The sequence below is a fragment of the Staurois parvus genome, unplaced genomic scaffold (assembly GCF_062004578.1).
Source record: "Staurois parvus isolate SC_StPar_1 unplaced genomic scaffold, SC_StPar_1.0 ptg000001l, whole genome shotgun sequence".
NCBI lineage: Eukaryota > Metazoa > Chordata > Amphibia > Anura > Ranidae > Staurois > Staurois parvus.
This window is the reverse complement of record NW_028317797.1, coordinates 8808584-8824978: the sequence shown is the minus strand read 5'-3', so window position 1 is coordinate 8824978 and position 16395 is coordinate 8808584. Positions and strand designations below refer to the sequence as shown.

General features: G+C 39.1%; 1 protein-coding gene across 1 annotated transcript in view; it reads left to right on the top strand.

The window, feature by feature from the left end:
• The first annotated feature begins 3038 nt into the window (after positions 1-3038).
• Positions 3039-16395, top strand: part of LOC149474766 (uncharacterized) — a 1567000-nt gene continuing 1553643 nt past the window's right edge. The window contains exon 1 of the mRNA XM_089693250.1: positions 3039-3151. The gene's annotated coding sequence lies outside the window, so the exon portion shown is untranslated. The remainder of the gene's footprint in view (positions 3152-16395) is intronic.

Genomic DNA, 16395 nt, shown 5'->3' with positions numbered 1-16395 from the left:
TTTTCCACCATAATTTGCAAATAAATTCTTTCCAAATCAGCCAATGTGATTGTCTGGATTTGTTTTCTCATTTTGTCTCTCATAGTTGAGGTCTACCTATGATGCCAATTACAGGCCTCTCTCATCTTTTTAAGTGAGAGAACTTGCACATTTGGTGGCTGACTAAATACTTTTTTGCCCCACTGTATATATATATATATATATATATATATATATATATATATATATATATATCAAACACAACACAATAACCCTGGCTTAACTACTTGCCTTCCAGAGGATTTGCCCCCCTTCCTGACCAGGCCATTTTTTGCATTATGGCACTGCGTTACTTTAACTGACAATTGCGCTGTCATGCATTGCTGCACTGAAATGAAATTTATGTACTTTTCCCCCCCACAAATAGAGCTTTCTTTCGGTGGTATTTGATCACCTGTGCGTTTTTAAATTTTTTTGCGCTAACAAAAAAAAAAAAGAATAGACCAACAATTTTGAGAAAATAAACAATATTTTTGACTTTTTGCTATTAAACATATCCAATAAAAAAATTTTAAAAATCAAATTTCGTCTTAAATTTAGGCCTAAATGTATTCTGCTTCGTCTTTGCTAAAATACCTGTAAATTAATTGGTTTACATAAAAGTTATAGCGTTTACAAAGGGCTGTATATATACTGGGATTTTTTTCATTAGTAATGGCGGCAATTAGCAACTTACTGCGGGACTGCATTCTGACACTGCGGGGGACTGATCTGGTGTCTCCAACATCCCCAGTGACACCAATACAGTGATCAGTGCTAATAAAAAGCACTGACACTGTACTAATGGCACAGAGCAGGAAGGGGTTAACATGTGGGGCGATCAAAGGGGTAACTGTGTGCTGTTTTGCATACTGGGCTGTGTTTGTGCTTCACTGTAAGTACACTGTTTTGCATGGCTGTTCTTCCCCCCATCGGAGATGCTTGGCAATCACCGGGCGAGTAGTCTCCGGTGATCTATGCAACAAAGATTTTAACAAACTTTGTTGCAGATTTCTACCTTTTCTTATTCTGAAGAAATAGCTGTTTGTTTGTCTGTGTCCATGTGCAAAGTGAATCTGTATGGGAGTGATTTTATAATTATCAATCACTGCACTTGCAGGGATCTAATGAGGAAAGGGGGAAGCAGGGGCGGACTGACAACTCATGGGGCCCCCGGGCAATAGGGGATCATGGGGCCCCTGTGTCCTTACCCAAACTCAAAAAAGCCTATGAAAAAAGGTACCAGGGACATCTCATGGGGCCCCCTACTGACCCCAGGTCTTCGGGCAGTGCCCGAGTTGCCAAATAGTCAGTCTGCCCCTGAATCCTACCCATCTTTATCTAGAACACAAAAATAGTTTTTATTTAACCACTTTCCCGCCACCCTATAGCAGATATACTGCTACAGGGAGGCAGGGGTGTGCAAAGTCGTGTGTGTGTGTGTGTGTGTGTGTGTGTATATATATATATATATATATATATATATATATATGTGTGATTTTGCATTTCCGGGTAGGGGGCGCGTGCACCCTACCTGTGCCACCATTTGCGGCCGCAGTTGTCAATCACCAGGTCCCGGCCAGTGATTACCCAATGGTGCCTGGTGATTAACGAGCATCTCCGACAGGGAGGAGAACTCTTTTGTTCACTAACTGTTTAGCTCCCTGTCATCTCAGGCACCCTGCTTTGGATGGCACAGACACGTAGCAGAATACATTTTGACCTAAATTTATGGCAACATTTGATTTTGATTTTTTTTTACTGTGCATGTTTAATAGCAAAAAGTAAAAAAAAAAAATATTGTTTTTTTTCTCAAAATATATCGGTCATTTTTTTTTTTAATAGCCCAAATAATTAAAAATGCACAGGCGATCTAATACCACCAAAAGAAAGCTCAATTCGCTGAAAAAAAAAATGTTGTAAATTTAATTTGGGTGCAGCGTTGCATGATCTCGCAATCATCAATTAAAGTAACGCAGCACCGTAACACAAAAAATGGCCTTGTCAGGAAGGGGGGTAAATCCTAAGGAGGGCAAGTGGTTAAGATACATTGCAATCAGCAGTGCTATATACAAGAGTGTAAATATAGCCATAGCAAACCATACAGTTACTATGGGGCCCAGCAGCATTGGGGCCAGGCACTTTCTCATAGCATTTATGCAGAATACAATAGCATTTGGGAAAGACTTTTGAATAAACTGTATGAATATAACATTTGGGAGATTCTCTAGGATTTCTGTTAAATCAATAGGATTTGATATTATGAGAGGGCTTGTCTTTGAGTACACAGTTCAAACAGTTCAATGCATGCCACGCTCTTCTAATCAGTATTCAGTACTTCTCTGGATGCAGTTCTCTCTTCCACTCCAATGTGATTGACCTTCATTTGTAGGGTCAATCTGATCCAGTGAGGAAGCTTGCATCTGGGAATGTACGAGGAAAGGTGTGGCTGTTAACATCTACTTATTTTGAGTAGACAAGCACAGGGTCCCATATTGGTTTTTATGTGGGGCCCCATCACACATAGTCATGCCCTTGAATACATATATATATATACATTATTAAATTCTTCTTTTCAGAATCGTCCTCTGTTGAAAAGGTTGCATATAAAATGACACCGCTTTGTAGAAAATATTGCCTGCATACAGTATATGGTTAATGTTTCTTTTCATGTGACTTTGAAATAGAAACACATAGTCTTGAATTGAAGTATATGAAATGCATGTAATTGACATGCATTATTCATGCAATGAGCAATATTTGACCATTGGGATGTGAGACTTTGTTTTGTTATTCAAACTCACACGTTATTGTTTGTTTCTTTCATGTAGACATTTATATTGCTGTTATGTGTCAGTTTTGTTTTTTTTTAATCTCACTACCTCAAGAGAAAGATAATGACCTTAGTAACATATCTGACTGTTTTTTTTTATGGTTTTCTAAAATGAAATGCACTATGAATTGAATTTCCTTTTGTTTAAAATATACTAACAAGACATTTTCTTGTCATTGGCAGTGGATGGGTGTATACACCGAGCTTCAGGGCCTTCTCTCATTGCTGAATGTCGTACGTTGGGAGGCTGCAATACGGGACAAGCAAAAATTACCTGCGGGTATCAATTGCCAGCAAAATGTAAGTCACTGGTTTTTCTTATATGCCATGGAAATTTAAGTCTGTAATGCGGAAGTGATGACAAAAATGCAAAAACTTGCCACATTCTTTGTAGGCAATGAATTCCATGATAAAACATGTAATGTGCCATATCTTGCCTCATACTAACCCATGTCTTGAAATTCCACCTGCATCGATCACTGTGGGGATACTGTTATTTCAGACAAAGGACATCATCAGGAAAAACTGTACAAGTACCAAAGCATTTCTACTCAACTGTGAAACATAGCATTTTGCATGTTGCCATCAAAGGTTTTGCTTGGAATCTGCATGTATTGGACATGACTACAATTGTATATACACCTATTATGTAAAGCAAGTCATGTTAAATTATGTTTTGTGAGCCACTTGCAGCCCATTCTTTCTCTGTGGTCTTCAGTGGTTTAGGGATAAAAAAAGGGGATGATCCAACAGCTGTTCTCCAGTTAATAAGTTATACTTCCTTACATAAATTTACAGCTATATTTTTTGGGAAATTTGTTTCGGACCCTTTTTTTCTGGGAATAAAAATTGTAAATCGCAATTTTTGCTTTTATGTTATAAAGTGCCATATTTTTTTCTGAATAAAAGTAGGCAAAGTCCTAAATCAGCGATGGTGCAGCAAGTATACCGCAGATACCTGGAACTAGGTTCCCAAATGCTCAAACTGGCAATGGACGCTTTGCCTGTACAACTCAATGACAGGCAGAAAGGGGACTGGGCGGTCTGCACTTATAAGCAAGTATCTGCACATCCACCTGCTACATGCAATCAGAGACAGACATTCAGCTCTGGACACAATCTGCCTAGGTTTTGATCAGACATCTGTCCATAATCGCAGGTAACCACTGGATTTGAGGATTTGAGGATACATGCTTAGGGCCCCAGACAGCCCTGGCTCCTTTGAGCCTGCCAATGAGTTGTACAGGCTGAGCTGCCACTCCTGGTCGGAACACCTAGTGTCCTGGCTGCAGGTATCCACAGTATACTTGCCCTTCTATGGCTGATTTAGGATGTATAAATGAGGCCTGAGTCCTCCTAAGTCATCGCACTGTTCTATCTGGATTTGACTTGCTGATTCTAAAGTAACTTCTTTGACACATTTTGACCTCTGAATGTGATGTCCTTGTGTGTTACTTAAACACTCTTTAGGCTGTGAACTTGCTACTAACTATCTTCGATTTTGTACTACATACATTAGGGGTACGCAAGCCCTACTACAACTAAACAGATTTTGTTCTGCCTCACCTATTTTACTTTAAGCATTTTGTTTCTTTTCTAAGTCAAAGTCATAGCTGAGGTCTGCACTATTTTGTACATTGTCTTCAAGCATCTTTGATGCCTTAGTCCCTGAAATCTGGGCAATTACCATAGATTGTGTAATATTCCCTGGATTAGAGGCTTATGCAAATTATTTATTAACACAGTCAAAAGAGCAGGAGCATGTATTTATTCAAGCCAGAGAACTTTACGGGAAACTATTCTTTGCTTTTTTTAATTTCACTTTTTAATTTACATTTAAAAACTCAAGTTTTAAATCCCTTTTTTTTTTAAATCTTTATTTACCACTATTGTTTACTATAGGAGCAGGTGTTTATTACACTGCTGTGTTCTAAACATTAGGCTTTGTTGATAGGAGCCTTTTCCTTCTCGTTGTTTAGGGGACACAATGCTGAAGAGCTGAGTGATAATGCAAGTTTAGGGGAGTGTTGCACATATTTTGCACACATGTTCCCACCATTCAGTGAGAAGTAACACTGAGATCTTCCTTGGTTGGTCTTTACTATCTGCCTACATTGACTTGGTCACATTTGGCCATCTAAACCTACTCTGCTACTAATAGCCAATTTGTGAATACCAAAGGTTTAGCCATATGCCCTGAGCTAAGTTGTCTTGGTCTTCCAGTGCAACACGTCGGATCCCAGACACACGTGTAATGGTCTTGCTGTAACTGGTCCCTGCATCTCACTGTCTCACTAGTCGAGGTGCTGCCTGAGGAACAGCACTAGAGGGCCTGACATGAACACACTGGAAAATTGTCCTGCTCTTAAGTCCTCCATAGGCATGGCCCCCTCAGTTCTATCCCGAGTGGATTTTGCCACTGGATTTGATGGGACAAATTACAACCCTGATTGCTGATTCTGAATTTGGAGAGCATAGGTGTACCCTCACATACAGTAGAATCTTTATCTGATCTGCCTGCAACCTTAGCAAGCTCTGAGCCTTCTACCACAGAGAATATGTCTGATGAAGAGCCAGCTATAAATGCCCCTAATCTTAGATCAAACTTAAGCTTTGATCAGTAATGCTGTTGGTCTAGGATCTCTTATTCTAGGCTATAAGACTACTATACTCTGTCTGGTGCACTCACTGGTCCCAAATGTTCTTTATGGAGACTGGTATACTCCTGATAAACTGTTCACTCCCCCAAAACATTTGTCAGTGTTTTAACTGTTTGCATTTTTTTATTAAGGTGTGGGCCGTTCTGGCTGTAAAATTGGTATTATCACATCCTAATAAAGCCCTAACATTTCTTTAGAAGATACTCCTGTTTTTAGAGGATCACATCAATAAATATTTGGATATTCCTTTCAAAACCTTGTTTTCTGTGAGGTATCTCTTAGGGATCCTGTGTCTCTGTAAACTGATCCATGTTTGTGGATGGTTTAGAGCTAGTGCCAGCAGCAATAGGCTATTGGGTTGACAGGTTACTAGATATCACCTGTCTTTTTTTTCCCCCACATGAGTCTCCTGTCAGACAACATGTGGGATTCTTGGCTGAAATGTTGGACTTTGGAACAAGCATTCAAAAAGGGCTTGCTGCACATGCCCTTCCAGGGACAGCATCTTTTTGTAGTTGCTTAGAACACTCTCATGAAGGATGTTACTGAGGGTAAAAATATTAATTTGTCTTAGCAGAAGAAGCTCCTTTTGTTACTCCCAGGCTTCAAACTCCAAAGCCAGATCTATACCAGGTTCTCAGTTCAGCCACAAACCCTGGTCCTCCAAATCCTCCAAGCATGCTGACAAATACTTTTCAAAGTAGAGGAACATTTTTTATAGCCTTTGCATCTGGACAAACTGAATCTAAGATGCCTGGGTACTGAAGGTTGTTTCCAGGAGCTACATGAAGGAAGCATATATGCCTCTCACCTTTTTTTTCCATCACACCAGTATTCCTTTTATTTTGCTATGGGCTCACAGTACTTGCAGTTTGTGGCCATGCCATTCAGCCTATCTTTTGCAGCCCAATTGTTCATCAAGGTTCTAGCCCCTGTGCTGTTGTTACACTCCCAGGGTATTCCCATTGTGGGATATCGAGATGACCTCCTGAGGGTGAAGTTGGCCAGGTTCTGACTGACAGTGTGTTATGGACAGCTCAGACTTTGAAAAGGTTGGATCCTGAACCTTCAGAAGTCATAGTTGCAGCAAACTCATCAGTGGGTGTATCTGGGGCTTATCCTACACACAACTGAAGTCAAAGCCATCACCTCTGCAATGAGTGTGTCTGAGTTTGCGGCTTTGTCTTGTAAAGAACCATTTCTGGTCTACACAGGGACATGGTTGTGCTTAGACCCAGTGTTCCTTCCTTTCTAAGGTAGTTTTGGCCTTTCACCTCAAGCAGAGTACTTTTTCTTCTATCCCTCTGTCCATCCTCAATGAATCGTTACCCCCAGTTGTAATGCTTTTTTGTTGGGCTGTTAGTGTTTTGCTACTATTGGCCACCCATCAGTGCTTTTGGAAATTCCAATTGTCTCTGAATCCTATGTACCTCAATGAACAAAAAAGAAAATTGGATTTTCATACTTACTGTGAATTTTTTTTCTTAGATTTCATTGAGAAATCTCTGTGTCTATGATCTTGCTCCTTGTGTTGCTTTTCTACAAAAATAAGGCATGCTGGGAATGGGAGGGGTTACCCTGAGCTGGTAACTTTTTTTTTTTTTTTTTTTTTGTCCAAATCCTTCTGTAGGCAGCAGTATAACACCATTGTCTCTGAATCCTATGTCCCCAATGAACTCCCCAAAAAATAATTTTTATAGTAAGTTCAAATATCTGTTTTTTTTTTTAGTCTCAACAGGTCTGGATTTTACCAGAAATCATTGGCACTCAACTTTTAGTTCCCAAAACAGCAATCATAAAAAAAACAGTCACATATGTTACACCAAATTTAACACACCTGCTCCCAATTCACACCTGAGACCTTGTAACACTAATGAGCCACATGACACCAGGGAGGGAAAATGGCTAATTGGGCCCAATTTGAACATTTTCACTTTGGGGTGTACTCACGTTTGTTTCCAGCAGTTTAGACATTAATGACTGTGTGTTGAGTTATTTTTCGGGGACAGCAAATTTACACTGTTATACAAGCGGTACACTCACTACGTCACATTGTAGCAAAGTGTCATTTCTTCAGTGTTGTCACATGAAAAGATATAATCAAATATTTACAAAAATGTGAGGGGTGCACGCACTTCTGTGAGATACTGGAAGTCCTATTTATTTTTACTTTCTTCACAGAGCAGTCTCTGAGTAGGTGGGCTGATGGAAGCTGAATCTTTGTATAATAAATTTTTACTTATTTTGTGGATTTGACACAATTAATAGTCTTAGTTTCTTACTTATTTCTGATTGGGTTAACTTTGCACACACATTTTTTTTTTAATGGTTAGAGGTAGTCCCTTAGGTAGGCAAATGAAGGCTAAACTCTATCCCCAAAAACACATTCCTATGATACGGTGACTTCTTGTTGAGGATGGAGCTTGTCCGTGCAGTGTCCTGATGGCTTCCTCCTCTGGTGTCTGCACTAAGTGAGTACTCCTCCCCCACTATCGAATCCATGTCCTTTAAGACAATGCCCAATTTTCAGCCCTGTGCTGATGTGGCACATTTTGTGTGGGGCACTTAAGCCCAAAGAAACTGTCCCCTTTATGAAAGGCTAGTCAATTGTCCATGCCTTACAGGCTAAAAGCTCGCCGTCCTCCCTTGCTATTAGCATACTATAAAACTCACAGTTCCGTTTTACACAGTTTCAGTAATGTATTATTCAGCATGTGTAAGATTAAACTGATAATAATAATAGTTTCTCATCCTCCTAATGCTACACATTTATTACTGTGTAAATAATAAGAGTTCCATTTAATTCTACAAGGAGTAATGGAGTGACAGAAATGACCCAGCCTTCTTTAGCCAATATAATATATACATGTCAACTGATAACAGCCTGAATTTTTAGAAAAATAATGTTGCTCCTAGCTGCGTACACTTGATAATGTTTGACTGCCTTGAAAGCGGTTGTTAGAAAAAAAAAAAAATCTCTTTTATTCATGTAGATTTGTGGATAGTGAATATGTTCATGCCCAGAGAGATCAAACTGATATATTGTGTTTTCAGCTGCTGTGCAAAGGCTGATTGGCAATTACTGTGAAGGCATCTGTCACATGTTAACGCACAGTAGCAGTTCGTAGAATGCGGCTGTGGAATTTATCTACCCCTCTAAAGTGGCCTGATCAAAATTCCGCCATTGCAAAAGAATAGGCTTATGCAAAACAATAGATTTCTCAGGCTTCTAAATTAGAATGAAAACAATTCAGGAGCCTTATGCTCATGAGAGACATATGCTTGAAATATATTTAATAATTAATGATTGCAGGCCACAGGTGGGTAATATGACACATTTGTTTAGTGTTCTTTAACCATCAGAGATGCCAGTGAAAGGTCATATCAGTTACATGTGCTGGTTATCAAAGCATACGTATCAGGATTTCATCTTTGACAAGCAGAGGTGCAGAGTGCATTCATCTTTTGATGATAATATAATAATTGTTTGTGTTGAGGACTCTATGAAAGCTGGATGGGATTTGCCTGCAATTATGAAATCTCTTTGTCCATGACAAGAGTCAGGATCTGTTACAACTTTTTTGCCCCAAGTTATGCATTTCTTGTCACCCATTGGCACTAAAAATATTCAATGAGCAATGATCAATGTGTGTTTTCAGGAATGTTTCATCTCTGCAGCAGGTGTTCCTTTAAGTTTTGGCCACTTGTGTGTGTCATACATCCTAGATGCAGGGTGTGTACTTCTGGAACCCAATTTAAATCCATACCACCTCTCAAAAGATTTATGTGTGCTATGAGGATAGGTACTGACTAAACTTTGGGCTCAATCACCTCCCTCTGACCCCAAAATAAGACATAGCTATACAACTGCTTCTGATCTCACTTGCAAAACCTTATTACAGCAAGTGGCCATGACACTCCCACTGGGCTTCTATGATCAAGTGCAGTAGACATAGAAATGTCTCCAGTAGGTACATATACAGCACTAGAAAAGTTATAGAAGTTGCAACTCTTACCCACACTCTTCAAAATAAACAAAATGGCCAGAATTGGGATAGGAACCATAAAAAAACAAGATGTTGCCTTGGTTTCATGTTTGGTGTCTATAGAATTTACAGATCCAGTAAGTATGTATAACCTGTCTCTGCATTATAAACAGCATCTGTAACAGAAACAGCCTGCAGCACATTATCAAAAGTAGGGAGCAATACCTTATTTTCTGTTTTCATCTTTGATTTGGTGTTCTCCCCATTGGTGGACTCTAGGGAAGGTAAGTCAAAGTATAAAAAAAATGTCCAGAGTTGGGATTTAAAAGCCCTCAATAGTAATGTGACACTAACAACTCTTCTTTTAATTTCACTTCCATCACCAGAGGTAGTCCATTTGCTAAGACAGCAGTGCCAAGTATCCCTACACATTATTTTGTTGGCAGGTACACACTCTCATGTATAAAAGAAAGTTACAGACTACTACTGTGCTTGTCAGTGCAATCTATCAGAGATATAGTTGTTGCTGGTGGAATAGTGTTCTCTGTAGTTACTGTTCAGCCTCTGTATACCTAGAACCAAATGCTGGCAGAGTAGAGAAGCCATTTTCCCACTTTTCTAGTCATCATTTCCAAGTGTAAAATGGTGAACAACTGTTGCTTTTGGCCTCTCCTTCCTTGGCATGCCTGATGTGGCTAACAAAGCAACAGCGGCAACTGCTCAGATCAGTTAGGTGCAGTGGAATTGCCTCAGTTTTTCATAGATTTGTATGGGGAGGTAAACAGTTCTGAAGCGAACAAAAGTTATTGACGCTGGCCCTAAAGCTAAAATAAATTGGAAAGGTGCACATAAGCAGAGTAGAACACAGGGAAATACTCAACCTCTTGAGATAAAACTGGGGGTTTTGTTACATACATTTTCAAATAGATATAAATTCACCACCAATATGGCTTTATATATATTTGTAAATGTATACAACAAAACCTCTTTTGTTTAGTTTTTTTTCTGATTGTCTTGAAATATTGCTAAGAAACGTATGTATTCCTTTTGTGGCTATGACATCTGACCTACAGTGGTCCAGTCTACTGTGGTAGGAAGTGAAGCGGAATAAAAGGTTGACCTAGATGAACAGGAAGTATACACCTTTAAAGAATGTCTTTATATCCACTAACAATCTAAATAAAATCTCTCTTTTTCTTATAACAACTTTTAAGTTTGTTACCAGTATCTTCTGTCTAGAAGCTATGCTATGGTTTTTGCTAATCCAAACAGTTTAGTTTTATCTACTGATATTCAGGCAGAACCTTCCTTCTTTGTAGGACCATCCACATTTTGTTGCATTGTATGATACATTGTTAACTCTTGTATGTATATTTTGTTTTTCCCTAAAGTTTAGAACACTATAGAATATGCTGCTATCATATACTTGAAATAGAGAGTAATAATAATAGTGTTTTCATTGATATCATTTGTGTGAGTGGTTGTCCTATTTATTGAAATATATTTCAAGAAAACTGTCTGGAGAATAGCCAAATGTTTTATCTTGGTGAAAAAACGTCTGCATTTGGGGGATTTACTAAAACTGGAGCACTCAGAATCTGGTGCAGCTGTGTATGGTAGCCAATCAGCTTCTAACTTCAACTTGTTCAGTTAAGCTTTGACAAAATCTGAAAGATGATTGGTTTCTGTGCAGAGTTGCACCAGACTTTGAACTCTCCAATTTTAGTAAATCAACCCCCATGTGTCCATGCTTGCCCAGCAAAGCTTTCTGTGTAAATATTTTTGAAAAGAGGCCCTGAAAATAGATTCTGGGATACGAACTGGGCATCTGACTCGTGGGTTACACACCTCTTGTCTACAGCATTAAGAAGACAAACCTGTGATCTTCAGATGTTCTATGTGCTTCTTCTTCCCTGAACAACTCCAAAGGATTCTGGGACTGTGATAGCTCAATGATTGTGACACATAGGTTGGCTATCGTTGCTTTATTGTTGCAACATAATAGCTTTGCAAGGAGATCTGAGTTGAAATATCTCCAGAAATTGCTCTAATTTTAGGTATCATAAATTTCCTGTTCGTGTTTCATGTTGATTTATTAAGAGCGGTAAATCACTCTACTGTGTGTACTCAGGGTTCATTAACCTTTTATTGATGGGGGGATGTCTTACATTTTTTGTTATTTACTGACCTGGGCAAAATATTTTCTACCTCATTAACACTGATTGAAAATTTCATGACAATTATGTGCCATGATAGCAATTAAATGTAATTTATCAAGCCCCTGGACTGACATGTGATTAATGTAATGGTATGATTTTGTTTGATTGCAATTAGCTGGACCAGAAAGATAGTATGTGTTTAATGAACTTATAGTTATTTTATGTGCTGTGCAAGATGGTAATTACATGACCATGCCTTTTAAAATGAGTGCACAGAACATATTGACTGGCCATATGTGTAAACATGGGCCATTCCAGGCTGGTGATAATGGGGGAATGTAAAGTAAAAGAAGGCAAAGCTGCACAGAATGACTGAATGTACAAAGGCTTTTACATTATGGGTAAGTTTCAGGTGCAATTAAGGTTTTCTTACACCTTAAAATATAATTTGTTCCATGCTGGAAAAGCTTTAGTGTAGTATAAGTATCCAGCTTCCCTGAAAACGAATTGGAGACTATACCTGCTTTGTTGGCAATCTACTTCTGACAGAGTTACACTTACAGGCCACTTTATTAGTTACACCTGTTCAATTGCCTAGTCAGGGGCAGACTGACCATTTGGAAACTTGGGCTCTGCCTGAGGGCCTGGGGTCAGTAGGGGGCCCCATGAGATGCCCCTGGTACCTTTTTCATAGGATTTTTTGAGTTTGGGCAAGGGCACAGGGGCCCCATGATCCCCTATTGCCTGGGGGCCCCATGAGTTGTCAGTCCGCCCCTGTGCCTAGTAACACAAATTGCTAATCAGCCAATTACATGGCAGCAACTCAATGCATTTAGACATGTAGATGTGGTAAAGACTACTTGCTGAAATTCAAACTGAGCATCAGAATGGGGAAGAGAGGGGATTTAAGTGACTTTGAATGTGGCATGGTTGTTGGTGCCAGACAGGCTGGTCTGAGTATCTCTAAAACTGCTGATCTGCTGGGATTTTCACTCACAACCATCTCTAGGGTTTGCAGAGAATGGTCCAAAAAAGAGAAAATATCCAGTGAGTGGCAGTTGTGTGAATGAAAATGCCTTGTTGATGTCAGAGGAGAGTGGGCAGACTGGTTGCTGCAACATTCAGATGGTAGGGTCAGAATTTGGCATAAACAATATGAAAGCATGGATCCACCGTGTCTTGTATCAATGGTTCTGGCTGGTGGTGGTGGTGGTGGTGGTGTAATGGTGTGGGGGATGTTTTCTTGGCATAGTACCACTGGATTGGCATAAGGCCAATGTGGTGCCAATATTTAGAAAGGGCTAAAAAAATATTTACCAAGTAATTATAGACCTGTTAGTTTGACTTCTATAGTTGGGAAGACACTGGAGTCTCTTGGCACTTTATTAGGTGTACCTAATAAAAAGGCCGGTGAGTATATAATGGCCATAAATGGACAAATGTAGGAACTATCAACTTTTGACAGGCTGTAGCAATAATGCTTCCTAAAATTGCCCCCTTGGTACGTTGTAGTGGTCCACGTTTTATACCAACTTTGACAAAGTGTTAAAAAGGTGCACATGGTTATATCAGAGTTTGCTGAATATTACAATTATCTGTACTAAACATTACAAAGTATATAACAGAATATGCAAAAAGGAAATAAAGGCCTCAAAAATTGAAAACGAACAACAGATTGCAAAGGATAGTAGGACAAACCCCAAAAAATTCTTAAAATATATTAATAGTAAAAAAGTCCAGTCCAAGCATGTAGGCCCTTTACAAAATAATCTAGAGTGGGTGACTGGGGACAAAGAGAAGGCAAATTTATTAATACCTTCTTCAGCTCTGTCTATACAAAGGAGCATGGGGGAGCTCTTGTCCATAATGGCATGGTATTCACACAGCTCCAGCTGATCCACATTGGCTGACAATTGATATGATCCAAAAATATTTAGACAAAAAGGTGAATAAAGCATCTGGACTGGATGGCATACACCCACTGGTCCTTAAAAAATTGAGCTCTGTCATTTCAAAGCCGTTTTTTCAAATTTTTAGGGGCTTTTTAATGACTGGCATAGTACCACTGGATTGGCATAAGGCCAATGTGGTGCCAATATTTAAAAAGGGGTAAAAAAATATTTACCAAGTAATTGTAGACCTGATAGTTTGACTTCTATAGTTGGGAAGACACTGGAGAGTTCAATAAAAGACCACATAGATGAGTTCTTGCTGGAAAAAAATATTTTAAGCAACAGACCACATTGATTCATGAAAGACAGAGGTGGTCAAACAAATCTGATTTTTATTTTATAAGGAGGTGAGCAAAACCTTGGACAGAGCGGTGGCTGTGGATGTGATATACTTGGATTTTGCAAAAGCAAATTCCCCATACACAGTTCCCCATACACAGCTTATGTGTAAGGTAAAATCTACAGGCTTGGAAAAATCTGTATGTAAATGGATAGAAAACTGGCTAAAAGATCGTATTCAGAGAGTAGTGGTTAATGATTCATACTCTGAATGGTCTAGGGTTGTCAGTGGTGTACCCCAAGGTTCAGTGTTGGGACCCTTACTTTTTAATATATTTAAATAATATAGGGTCTGGGATTAAAAATACCATTTCAGTCTTTGCAGATGACACCAAGCTGTGCAGTGGAATAACGTCCTGACAGGATGTCTCCACCTTTCAAGCCGACCTCTATGCACTGATTAATTGGGCAACTATGTGGAAAATGAGGTTTACCTTGATAAATATAAAGTTATGCACTTGGGGCCTAAGAAAATGCATGCATCCTACATACTAGGGGGAGTACAACTGGGGAATCAATGATGGAGAAGGATCGGGGGTTCTGGTAGATCACAAGCTTAATAATGGCATGCAATGCTAAGCTGCAGTTTCTAAAGTGAGCAAAATCCTCTCTTGTATTAAGTGGTAAAGACTCCAGAGAGAGATATATAATTTTACCCCTGTACAAATCATTAGTAACACCTCATCTGGAATATGCAGATCAATTTTGGGCACCAATTCACAAAACAAACATTGGGGAACTGGAGAAAGTACAGAGAAGGGCAACCAAACTGATAAGAGGCATGAGAAGAGGAGATTAAGGGGGAATATGATCAACATGTATAAATACATCAGTGGTTCATATAGTGAACTCGGTGTAGAGTTATTCACCCTGAGGTCATCACAGAGGACAAGGGTGCACTCTTTACGTCTGGAGGAAAATAAATTTAATCTCCAAACATGGAAAGGTTTCTTCACACTATGAGCTGTGAAAATGTGGAATAGACTCCCTCGAGAGTTGGTTCTGGCCAGCTCAGTGGATTGCTTTAAAAAAGGCCTGAATTCTTTCTTCACAGAATATAACTGGATACTAACATTTATAGGTAAGGTTGATCCAGGGAATATCTGATTGCCTCTCGGGGGATCAGGAAGGAATTTTGTAGGAGCAAATTGGATACAGCTTGGCTGGGTTTTTTTTGCCTTCCTCTTGATCAACTGTTGGTGTTTTCTTTTAATGGTTGAACTGGATGGACTTTTGTCTTTTTTTAGCCAGACTAACTATGTAACTATGTACTTTCTTAAATAATTATACTGAAGAAGTTGGAATGTGTGTTTGCAAGTGCTAAATGAAATTAACCATAATACTGTACAACCACTATCTTTTTTTGTTCCTGAGCTGCAAGCTAATAAACAAAGCAATTGTATCTTCTGCAGGTGCCTTCATCTACAATCCAAGTTCTCCTTTTATCTCTTTTTTTTTTTATTGCTGTTTGAATGCTCATTTAGGTGATTTTTCCCCCCCCCCCCCCCCCACTTCTGTCCTGTAGACTACCTGAGTGTACAGGTATCAATAGGACAGGAAGTGAAATCTCCTTAGAGTGGACATAGCTGATAAGAAAACCCTGTAAAATGTTCTCTTTTTTTTTTTTTTGCTTTCTCTAAAATATAGTAGACATTTTAAAATGTTTTGGCCAGAATGAAGTTTTAATATTTCATTTTTGTGACACAAGTTTTGATATTGCTGATTGGTGTCAACAATTTTACGAAGCAATGCCATCACTCCGCTGGTTATGTGACACTGCTGGGGCCTAGCGGTTGGCTGCTAGATCCAGGCACTGTCACAGGAGAGGAGGTTACATGCTCCTCCATACTTGGAAGTGTTGGGTATTGTGGATGACTGCAAAGAAATGAGCACCGGTTAGTTTTTTGGCCAATAATAATAACTTTAGGTCAAGCTTTTGATTTCTACCTCCGGTAATTTGAACTGCAGAGAGGTATGAACTCTTGCCAGTCATTTGAACACAACCTTCATATGGGTAAAGCCATTCTCTGTGCTCCTGGAAACTCTTTGGCTGCTGAACAGTTGCAGTCTCCGTGAATAAGGACCAAAGGTATGAAAAAGGTATGAACAGACAGCAGCTGTGCACACTAGTAAATATGAATTGGAATATCGATGTCTGAGACGAAGATTATAGGGGAATTTTTATGTGAAACAGTAAAGCTTAACAACTTGTTTTTCCACAAAGAAAGTGAGTGGCCGTGTAGAACCGAGGGAAATTTATTTATTGGTACGTGTCAAAAGAAGCTGAAACCTCCTCCATTCTCAATTCTCCAGAGTTCCGCATCATTTTGGCTAGAAGTAAAATATAATAGTCTGTTGAAAATAGAAGCAGTGGTGTGAAAAGGCTTGTGTATTGGACGATTTCAGTTGTAGGCATGCTTAATTTAGTATAGCTTCTGTAAAAATGTC